Below are 12,155 nucleotides of genomic sequence, written 5' to 3' on the forward strand. Positions count from 1 at the left end.
AAAATGAGGGGGGTGCCAATGCTCTTTCTGGCACAGGGCACCAAAAAGTCTAGTTACGGCTAAAGGGTCCCTCTGAAGGCGCAGGAACTAACTGAGCTATTTCACTTATTCAAAGTGACTGCAGAATACAAAACTGCAAGGCACTGCAGCGGTCCCATGCAGGGGAATGCCGGTTACCCTGGAGATGCCTGGAAGAGCATGATCATCAGGATTTCACTGTATGCTGGGGTGGCACTCAGCACTGTAGAGACGCACCATTGGTCGCACCATCGAAATTTAACCTACCCTATACCATATGATGGGCACAGTATGGCCTCCTAAGTGAATGTTTGAGGGTCGCTATACACAACCACTCTCAGCGACACGACTGCAACACTACCATAAGACGCAACATCTCTGTGCGTCCTTTTAGCTGCCTGTTACCAAGTCATTGTTTAGCCTATAGGCTAGTGGCTATCACCTGTGTTAGCTATTGAGACCAAGCTTCAAAAAGCTAGGTTTTTTGTATTTTTATAAATTGACCTATACTGCAGTACCCACTGGCAATTATGAGGACAGCGGTCTTTAGCGTTTGTTTGCCAAGATTTCATAACTAGACCACATACAATTTACGCATCTACAGGATTACAAGTTTAAAAAAAATCATAATTCAGAACACAAAATGGTCACCTTCATTGGTTTAGGGCAGGGATGGGGAACCACAGGCCCAGGGGCCGTATAAGGCCCCCGGAATAATTTGGTATGGCCCTCTGAGCTTTTTTCTGCTAGCCTCATCTGGCCTAGAATGGCAGCCTGCAGCCAGTATCTATGCAGCAGTGCCGCCCGGAGCGTCCTTATGGTGGGTACACACTACACGATATGCTCCCTGAGCGATATCGTGTAGTGTGTCCCCGGCAGGCTGTGCTCAATGTCATTCATGACATTGAGCACAGCCGCTGAACGATATCATTAACGATATCGTTCAGCGCCGGGCTCTCTCCCCCATTCCCTGACATGCAGCAACCTGACGAGATCGTCAGGTTGGCCTGCATGTCAGCCGGATGAACGGTGATGACGAACGACCCGCGGGAACGCGCGTCGTCATCATCGTTCATCTTTTTGGGGTTAAAAATGGACGATAAAGTGGACGACTGAACGATATCGTTATCGTTCAGTCGTCCACTTTATCGCCCAGTGTGTACGCACCTTTAGGATGCTTCAGATGGTTACACCGCTGCCCTTACAGCTCCCCGGAGCATCCTCAGGATGCTCCAGATATCGCTGTAATCACCGGCAATAGTGATGTCACACAGTTGGTCGTGGCCTGCACCGGGCTATATTAAAATGGCCCTCGCCAGAGAAAAGGTTCCCCACCCCTAACCCCTGGTTTAGGGTATAAGCACACTACTACGTTCCATATGTGCTCATTTACTACATAGCAAATGTATCTTGGATGTAGCCTGAATAAACTTGTGTGTGAGACACAAGATGGTATGTCATCTGAAGTGGCATCCCTCCCTGCGATGTCACCTGGTGCAGGAGGGTATGTTGTGCGAGCGTCGAAGACGCGCTGCCGAAAAAGGGGGCGTGGTTTCGTGGGGAGGGGCATGGTCACGCGGGAAGGGAGTGTGGCCTCGCGGCCGAACCCATGTGGTCCCGTCATTGTGCTTATTACTGGGGGGCAGGGGGGTGCTGGAGTTGCGGACTGCCCTGTGTGCAGTGCCGGCCGGCTCCCTCACAGTGTCAGGAGCCGAGTGCTGCACTTAATTATACAGTTCAGCACCCACCTCCTGTCACTGAGGGGGAGTCTGCACCTTGGTGTCACCCCTCAGCGGGTGACACCCAGGTGCGGCCTGCACCCCCCGCACCTCCCTTGTGACACCACTGGGCATCTGAAATCTTCAGTCTACACTCCATTCATCAAAAAGACAGAGCTCCATTCTAAATTGGGCAGAAGCCACAGTGGAAGATATTATCTCAGTGAAAAAGGCTAGAAGAAGGCCTCTAACCTTCAAAAAGCCTGCAGCATTACTATAAAAATCTCAGAAATAAGTTAAAACAATACATTTTATCAAAAGTAAGAGGCACCTATCTGAAATAAAACATATCAGTAGGCATTTTAAATACATGTTACAAGCTATAACAAACATCTAACAGAAAAGTAGGAAGAGGCTGGTGGCGGCAGGTGATGAACCCTAGAGTTGCCTGTTGCCCATCACTATCCCGACATCAGCTAACAATAGAAACACTTTACAGTGGATAGTAACCTACTGCTCATAGTATTAGTAGTAAATATCAGTACATTCATTCCAAAACTAATGTGCACTCTGGGCCAGATTCCGCACGGATCGCAATTGTAACTGCGTACGCAGATCATCAGAGTGTTGTGTACTGCGCATGTAACACACTGCACGGCGATCGCATTGTGATTACGCACACAGACAGGAGTCCATCACAGAGTGAGTGACAGGCCACGAGTGTTTGGGTGTGGTGACGGGGGTGTGGTTGCCAAAAGGCTGGTGTGTCTGTCCATTTGATCACCGTAGCATGGGCGTGCATAAATTAGCCACTGCAATTGCATACGCAGCTTGAGTACTCACTGCGTGCGACAAGACTTGCAATTTCTGCGACGGGTCAGATCTGCTGAAATTGTGCGTGACGGGCCGATGTGCTTCAATGTTACCTATGTATACGCAGGACTGGGAGGTATTACGTATGTGAGAAAGCATTAGTGGTGCTTTCTCTATGCTGGCTCAGGGGTGGCAGACATTAGCATATTTTTGCAGCTTCATTGCGCGTGATTACACAGCTGCGATCGCAATTGCGATCCATGCTGAATCAGGCCATCTATCTGTTTGTCCCAGAGCTGAGCTTATACCATACTTGCCTACTTTTGAAAAGGCATTTCAAGGAGAGAAAGCAACACCTCAAAAAGAGACACAGCTATGAGCGTAGTGCTAATGTAGACGTGTACTGCTACATCTGAGAGACGTGCCATAAAATGTACTCACATCCAAATGTAAACAAGCCCTAAAGCAGTTAGTAAGATCTAGTTGTTGATAAAAACACACTCACACTTCTGGGCTTGCTCATGTATTATGTTTTACAAGGGGTTCCATATGGAATCGGTATGTAACGCCGGCTATTGGGATGCCTACTGTCACAATACAGACAGCGGCATCCCGATGGTTGGTATCCCAAGTCAGGTAAGTATACTTACCCTCCCCCCCTAACCCTCCCTTCTTGTAGCCTAACCCTCCCCACCCCGCACCCTAACCCTCCCAGTTAGTTCCTGAACCCAAGTTACCCGCCTTCGTGCCTTAACCTAACCTTCCCCCCTTGGTGCCTAAACCTACCCCGCGGCTAACAGAACGGGTGCCCCGGACTTACCTCGCTCAGGCACACGTCCTCCTGGATTCCGGCGTCGGGATTAAGATAGGCGTCTGTATTTTGACGCCTATCTTAACTTCCTTATCAGGATTTCAGCGTCTTGACTACATCCCGTTCCATATAAGTGTCCAAAAAAAAATTATATGTACCAATAGGGATTATGGTGCCTTATACAGGGAAATGGCACTATTATTATTATTTTTCAGAGTATACAACAGTTGCAGCATGGGGTAAGGTGCCATCAGAGAGTTTGCTAGAGGTATATTTACTAAAGTGAGAGTTTTTAGAATTGGAGAAGTTGCCCATAGCAACCAGATTCTAGCTATCATCTTCTAGAAGGTGCTAGATGAATGTTAAGTAGTATCTGATTGGTTGCTATGGGCAACATCCCCAAATCTAAAAACTCACTTTAGTAAATATACCCGCTAGACTAGTTGTTCCCAACCACGGTCCTCAAGGCACACTAACAGTCCAGGTTTTAAGGATAACCATACTTAAGCACAGGTGACTTAATTAGTACCTCAGTTATTTTGATTTAACCATCTGTGCTCAACCATGGATATCACTAAAACCAGGACTGTTAGCAGGGGCTGGCTGGCAACTTTCAGCCTGGGGGGCAAACACAAGCAAGTGGCCCAGCAAATGCAATTTTAACAATGGGTGTGACAATAATGTTGGGGGTGTGGTTTACGTAAAATCAGGTCAATTTAAGGCTGTTTATTGCGGTGGGACGATTTTTAAAAAAAGAAAAAGGCTTAGACTGTGCTAAGGTCACGGTAGATATAGGGGCCTCTTCATGGTGAGGTGTTATTCAGCTATGGCCACTACTGTCCGCCTGTGTCTAGCCGCCGGTCCACCCTCGCCTCTCACTGACAATTACAAAATGACCAGCAGCTTGTGTGTTGCATCTAATAATGCCTGTCCTTCCGGATTCTAGCCCAAAGCATTCAGCCTGCCATATCCTTCAGGTAAATTCATGTGCTCTGGTGTCTCGCAGTCATAGGGGAAAGCTGTATGTACGGGTGTGCTTGCATGGATTGGGCTGCTGGAGACATGGGGCCTGATTCAGAGGTGTACGCTAATGCGTATGCAGCCGTGCTTCCCCACGCTCGCAGCTGTGATATGCTAATGTTAGCAAAGATCACCCGAGCATAAAGACGCCCACTGATGCGTTCCTACTTGCGTGCACGATCGCATGTACGCATAAATATCGGTAACATCAGATAAAGTGGATGGAGATAAAGTACCAACTAATCAGCTCCTAACTGTCATTTTTCAAACACCGCCTGTAAAGTGACAGTTAGGAACTGATTGGTTGGTATGTTTTCTCCATCCACTTTATCTCTCTCCAAGTCTTAGTACATAGACCTCTAAAGTTTTTTATCTGTTATTATTATGCTGTATGCACAGCAGTTACCAGTTAAAAAATAGTGATACCGTGGAACTAATGCAAGTTACAACGGTACTTCTGTATCTTTGCGGCCCCCTGCTGGATGTGTGTTGAAGATACGGAAGTAGCGTAAACTTCAGGAAATACTATTTGGACCCTGCGGGCTCGCTGCGCTCGGCACGCTGCGGGCACAGTGGTTCGCTTCGCTCGCCACATGGATTTATTCCCCCTCCATGCACACTTGTATAGTAGGGAATGACGCTGGATGGTAGGGACTGACGTTTGACACAAGCTTATAAACCAGTGTCCAACGTGATTCCCTACCATCCAACGTCATTCCCTACCATCCAAGTGGCATGGAGGGGGAATAAATCCATGTGGCGAGCGAAGCGAGCCACCGTGCCCTCAGCGTGGCGAGCGCAGCAAGCTCGCAAGGGTCCGAATAGTATTTGCTGAAGTTTATGCTACTTGCGTATCTTCACTGAATAGTGAAGATATGCAAGTAGCGTAACCAGGGGCCGCAAAGATACGGAAGTACCGTTACAACTTTATAACCAATTTTTGGTCACAAATATTAAACAGAAAAAAATTAAACAGTTGTGTGGTAACAGTTATCTCTCTCTCTCTCTATGTGTGTATATATATATATATATATTAATATATATATATATATATATATATATCCCACCTTCCACTTACCTTGTATGAGTGGAGAAGACAGGAAGCAGGCTCTCCACTCTGTGAATCTCATCTCTGCCCTCAGCCCCTCTGACTCTCACTTCCATGGGTGCCATAAAATTTAGTTTTTCAGCTCCTCTTCCCACTCGATAAGCCACGCCCCCTTTTCCCATTCTCCAGCCTCTTGGGTTTCTGGGTAGAGAAACCTGGCTCCCCATTGGTCGAAGGTGGCCATCTTTTTGTAGTCTCTTATGGGGGCAGCCATTTTCTTTTAGTCCCTGCACTTCAGTCGGATCTCTCTCTAGCTGGGCAGCGGCTGGGGAGCAGAAGAAGCATCCTCTGCCTGCCGCAGCCTGGCGGCCCTAGAACACTGGATTGCACCGGCCCGGGGGGCAGTCCGCCTCTGACTGTTAGTGTGTCTTCAGGACAGAGGTTGGGAATCACTGCTCTAGATTCTTTAGGTTGTCAGGGAGATTGCTACTATTTCAGGGAGTCTCCCTGACAATTAGGGAGAGTTTTTCACCATTAAAATAAGCGTTACACTTTATGTACATTAAATACTATTAAAATACTATGAAGACTCAACATCGTATTTAGTCATCCATCACATTGTACGTACGCACCAGCCTAAGAAGCACTGCTATAAACGCTTAAAGGCTATAAAACAGTTTTATGTTATCTAGTAACACTTCCTTTATTACAGATCAAAATAATTCTTACCAGGAAAAAAAAAAAAACAATTCCCACAGTTTACATTTCCATATAAATAGAACTGGCTACAAATTGCACATGACAAGAGGTTTAAACTGCATATGCGATGTTATCCAGGTGCAAGGAGTGTAGGACGTACTGTATATTCAGGTACAGAAAAAACATGATTTTAAAAAAATTACACAAATTTATTATAAGCAAAAACAGCCATAATTGTATATATGTATAAAACAAGAGCCTGCAAAAATAAAAATCAGCAAATGATCAAAAGTAAACGTGACAGTGCATACAAGTAATTCTTACAATTCAAATCCAAGTTCCCATGAATATACTGTATGTAAGTTTATTACAATACAAAAATATCAGTGGTAAAACACAGCATTTCCGGGCCCAATAATAAAACTGGGGTCGAGGGGAGGTGGAGTCACTGCCAGTCTCCCATGGACTGCACTCCGTGCACTCTCAGGAGAGCAGAGTGGGGGCCTCGGGAGGACGCTCTAAAATTGCCAGGCTCCCCTCACCTCCCGCGCCCAATAGTGTCCACACCAATTGCAGCAGTGGAAATTTTGCCACAGAAAATAAACTTTTGAGAGATGCATCTACAGTATATTCTGCCAAGTCTTGTGGCTGTGAATCTTTTATAAGAATAGAAAGATCACAATGACATTTCACTTTACAATCTGCTACAGGAATATCAATTCTAAGCCTTGAAAATATTCCCCAATGAGCTGTTAATGGAGAAAAGAAAAAAGAAAAATCCTGACCAAAACCTATTGCATTTCTTACGTGTTCTGTAAAACCAGCCCGTCTCAATATTTTTTGATCTGCTGAAAATCTTTATGTTCTTCCTGTAAAGACAGATGTTCCAGATCGGGAAGCACCCAGGCAGGCTAATGTTTCACTATGCGGAATCATTATCAATAAGCAATTAAAAAAAAAATCAAAGGCCCTCAAGCTGTACAGGGAACATTGTGCAAATGTTCAGATCTGGAAGTTTTCATAAACGAAAAATGATGTATAATTGCATATCTACAACTCTTCCAAAATGACAGCCTCGATTTTCCATGAGCGAGAACATTACAATCCAATATTACATTGACTGTGTACAGTGACAATGCTCATTATACGAGCTGTTTTGTGCCTTGTGTCTTATTCAATTACACATTTATAGGGGTTGCAATGTCCATTTTAAGTCTGATCAATTATCAAATTCCATGAGATATTGATTACTGTAGACCCATAATTGCTTTACATCTCCGGTGCCCAATTAAAGCTTTATTTCCCATTCCATGAAATTATTTATTAGATAGTAACATGGTTTCCAGATGTTTCTCTTGTTTTAATGACAGTTCCTTTTCTTGATCTTTCTCATTCACCTTTTCCTGAGCTGGATTAGTCACTGCAACATAGACACCTACCTAAGGCACGGAAAGGTCCCAAATACTCAACAGGTCCCACCATAGATGAAAGAATGGGACTGATTTAAAGCCTTGTTTTATTGTGTGTCCTGTTTCTCAGGAAGATGTATCTAGGGTCTTATGGGTAAGGTTAGTGGTTAGTGTGTATTAACCTCCTATCAGCTGTTACAGGGGCTTAAGAATCTCTAGGCAGGGTAATATGTACTGTTAATCCATGATGTAACCAGTGTGCACCACATCATCATAACTAGCACAAAAGTGTAAAACTATCACTGGTGCCCTCCATTGCCATCAGAGAAATGTGAAATGGCTTAGACAGGCAGCATTTAGACACACAAACTAGGGACAAATAATTACTTCCCAGACCCAAGTCATGCAAATTAGGTCTGATCTGCCAAACCCCACCCACCTAATATTGCCAAACGGGGCTACCCAACCAAAGTCGAAACATTTAGCAGGTATGCTGGTGTGCTTAGGAAGGGGTGGGAGTTTTGGTCGAGCGTCCTACTCAGGAAGAGGAAAAGGTTTCCTCCAATTCTAAACTGCTAATTCAACATCGATTTAAGCGTTTCCACTTACCGTTATTTTCCTGTGTTTCAGGAAATTTGACCCTAATCAAGAACTTGAATTTGAGAAACCCCAATAATCATAAATTGTTGCTATGTTTAATGTAATGGCTGATGGCTCTTCATAGGCATGATGGGACATGTAGTACCACAGATTGCAAACTTCTGCTCCATATGTAAATATATATACTGTATGAATTAATGGCCTCTGTTTATTAGATAATGGAAAAATAATTATTTTTAGGGATACTGGGTGACCTGATGATAATGTTTGCGTATACTGCGCCACTTTCATTGGCTGCAGCACTTTGGACTTTTGTTTGTACATTTATTTTGTTTCACACAGTTTACTTCAGAAGTTCACGGTCATAATGGTATTTTAAGAAGACACATGAATGGTGCATATTAAGGCTGTTCTCATATTATATATATATATATACATATACACACACATATATACACAGCACAGCGTAGAAGTATTTGCGTGCACTGTAGCTTGTCAAAGGATTTTGTAACAACTAAAGCTTTAATTGCTCTGTATGTGTCAATTATAATGTTTGAAAAAGAACAGACTGTCAAAAAACTATTAATGTTTAATATAACTGTAAATGTACTTGGGCTGGAGTGTGTAAGGGCAAATAGTTAAGAAAACTACACAGTTACTTGTGCCAAGGTTAATGTCTGCATTTTAAGATTATATCTAAATAACTAATTGACCTAGTAGTGAGGGGATGATCCCGGCTGTCGGGCTGCCCACACTCAGAATGCCGGCGCCAGAATCCTGGCACCAGTCAGAATCTGGACTCCAGCATCCCGGCCACTGATATCCTGACAATAAGTATTGGGGTTGGGGTCAGGGGTTAAGTTTAGGCACTAGGGGGAGGTTTAGGATTTGACTGTGGGAGGGGGGGTAGGTTTAGGCTGCAGGGGCATAGGCAAACGCAGGGGGTTTTTCCGTCTGCCTGGAAATCCCCCTCCCCAGCCCACACCATGACCACAATAGAAATAGTAATATAATAGATTGTTACTAGTGCTGCATGTTCTTCTCAGTATCACAAATGAAATAATTAGCACCACCTCTGGATCTTTTAACCTGTATCAGCCAATAATAAATAACCTGTGCACCAATTAGAAGATCTGGAAAACATGCACTGTTAGAGATGTACTGCTATAGAGCCCAATATGTACATATACAGTATGTGCAGGGCAGTGTTAGGTTCTTCTGCTGCTCCTCCAGGCTCCGGGACTTGCTCCAATAGTCTGGAATGGTGCACACATCTAAAATAAATACGTTCAGCTCAGGCAGGATGGCCTACTGGTGCATCTAATGCAGTGGTTCTCAAACTTGGTCCTCAGGACCCCACACAGGTCATGCTTTCCAGGTCACCCAGCAGGTGCACATGTGTACTCATTACTCACTGACACATTTTGAAAGATCCACAGGTGAAGCTAATTATTTCATTTGTGATTGTGAGGAGACCTGGAAAACATGCACTGTGTGGGGTCCTGAGGACCGAGTTTGAGAACCTGTGACCTAATGGATTACTGTGATTGCTGGTCCTGTATATGCTGGAATTAATACACACAATACACTTTGTATGACGCTTATTAAAGCTGGTTAAGTACTACTTCATTGACAGGCCACACGCGCTCTAAAATTAAGCATTTGGAAACCCCCCTCTGGGGGGGAGGGTTAGGTTTATACTGCGGGGAGGGAGGGTTAGGTTTAAGGGTAGGGTTAGTATTCTTACGTGATTGTGTTGGGATTGTAACCCAGTCGGGATTCTGAGCGCCAGCATCCCGTACCCAACTCATATTATTAATGGACATGGTGTTAATGCTGCCAATCCTTTTGTTGGTTGAGCAGTGATGCTGGGCTATGTTGACAACACTTTGGTCAAAGTAAAATCCACTGTGGCACACACATCTGTGGCCAGGGCCGCCATCAGGGGGGGACTGCCGGTACTCAAGTCCCGGGCCCGGACACTGGCAGAACGGGAGGGGGCCCGTGCCTGCTCCTACAACTGCTTCATAGTCCCCCTTGAGTTAAAAGGGAGTGGGGCACTGCTACCGCCTGCCGGCACACACTACTTCATTGAATAGACCTGCTCCCATTTGAGAAACCCCTCCCTCCCCCTTCCTTCCCGATTCCCCTCTTCGGTCGGCTTTTTAGTGGGGGCGGAGCCAATGCGGCAAGCCCCGCCCCCGCACAACCCGCGAATCGCGTCAATCCTTGGGGGCGGAGCCTAATAATGCAATGTGCCCGCCACCAATTAGCAACCAGCTGGTGCTCAGTCAGAAGTGTAAGTAATAAGTATGTATGTGTTATGTGTATATATGTGTATATACTGTATATGTCTCTGTTAATATGTGTATATATGGGTATGTATGTCTATGTGTTAGTGTGTTGTGTATATATGTGTATGTACTTTATATGTCTGTGTTAGTGTGTATGTCTGTATGTGTTAGTGTGTATATATGTGTATGTACTGTAGATGTCTGTGTTAGTGTGTATATATGTGTATGTACTGTATATGTCTGTTAGTGTGTATATATGGGTATGTATATCTATATGTGTTAGTGTGTATATATGCGTATGTATATGTTTGTATGTGTTAGTGTGTATATATGTGTATGTATATATCTGTATGTGTTAGTGTATATACATGTGCATGTATATATCTGTATGTTAGTGTGTATATATGTGTATGTATGTTTTAGTGTGGATGTATGTACGTATATTAGCGTGGATATATGTGTTATATATAACATATACATGTGTATTATATACTGTATATATTATATATATATATAAAAAAAAATTTCTTTGGAGTTGGGGTGCATGACTTCATGCCACTGGAAGGGAGAGGTCAGAAGAGCTGCAGCGCGTGAGGAGCAGCGCCAGCCAGCCCAGGAGGAGTAGAAGCCAAAAGGAAGAGGCAATAAGGTAAGTCATAATTAATTAAACTTAGCAGTAGCGGGAGGGGGGGCCCAGGGACCCTGCCTATTTTGTCAGTCCTGGGCCCCACAATTTCTGATGGCAGCCCTGTCTGTGGCACACCCTATTAAAATGAGTCTAATATGTTCAGGTCCCGTTATCTGAAACTACTCACTTGTGTTATTCCAATTCCTTTTTTCTTTTAAATTACATTTATATTTCTGTATTTCATAGTGATCAAATGTTTGCCAGTGTTGCCCCAATGTTATTGCGTAAGTAATGAGATTTTCTAAGAGAGAAATTCAAAAGCAGAGGGCCCCCAAAAATGTTCCGAACCACAAGATGATGGACAGTGCATGCAGCAGTCATGTCACTCTTTAGACATGTACACACTGAAGCGATGTTGGGCCGATATGCCGTTTTCGTAATGACATATCGCCTACATCGCTCAGTGTGTATGTATGATCGTGCGCTCCCGCAGTCACTAGAGACGGTCACCAAGTTTACATGTGCAGAACCTCAAACCTAGTGATATTGCTAGCGGCCAGTGCATTGTTAATGAATGACATAACGGTTATCATTCAGCCATTCATTGAAGTCGTCCAGTGTGGACGCACAATCACTGTTCATGGGCAATCGTTCCGATGTCGGAACAAATGCCCCTCGCTCCAGTGTCTACCCAGTCTAAGGTTAACTGCAGACTGGAAATAGCACAAGGAAGTTTTGTCAGCCTTCGTGCCCCATTTAATCAAGAGTGATACGCGATTTAGCACTCTTTTCTAATGGGGAAAGGGGTTTAAGCACATTTCCGGTATCTATTAAGGCAGATACCTCAGTTTATCTAATTGTAGTAAGCAGTGCTCTGATACTTTCGCACGCCCATATAAACTGTATGGGTTTTGTATTTAACAACGAACGGTGTCTGCAACTTACTGCTCATTGTGAAGGTCCAAACTTGCCAGATAATCCTGTCGTCTATCAGTGTTGCCAAGCGGTAATGTCCTATACGGGACATTACCCAAAATGCATTGCTGCAGCTCAGTTTCCTGTCCCCGCTCTGTGCTCCCAATCTCCCAACACTCCTT

The 12,155-nt window shown here is 44.4% G+C and overlaps 1 protein-coding gene across 1 annotated transcript in view; it reads right to left on the reverse strand.

Moving 5' to 3' along the window:
* The window catches only part of SEMA4B (semaphorin 4B), a 273,822-nt gene that overhangs the window by 228,234 nt on the left and 33,433 nt on the right, over positions 1 to 12,155 (reverse strand). The window lies entirely within an intron of this gene.

The sequence above is a fragment of the Taudactylus pleione genome, unplaced genomic scaffold (assembly GCF_031769625.1).
Source record: "Taudactylus pleione unplaced genomic scaffold, aTauple2 ptg000129l, whole genome shotgun sequence".
In the NCBI taxonomy this organism is placed as follows: domain Eukaryota; kingdom Metazoa; phylum Chordata; class Amphibia; order Anura; family Myobatrachidae; genus Taudactylus; species Taudactylus pleione.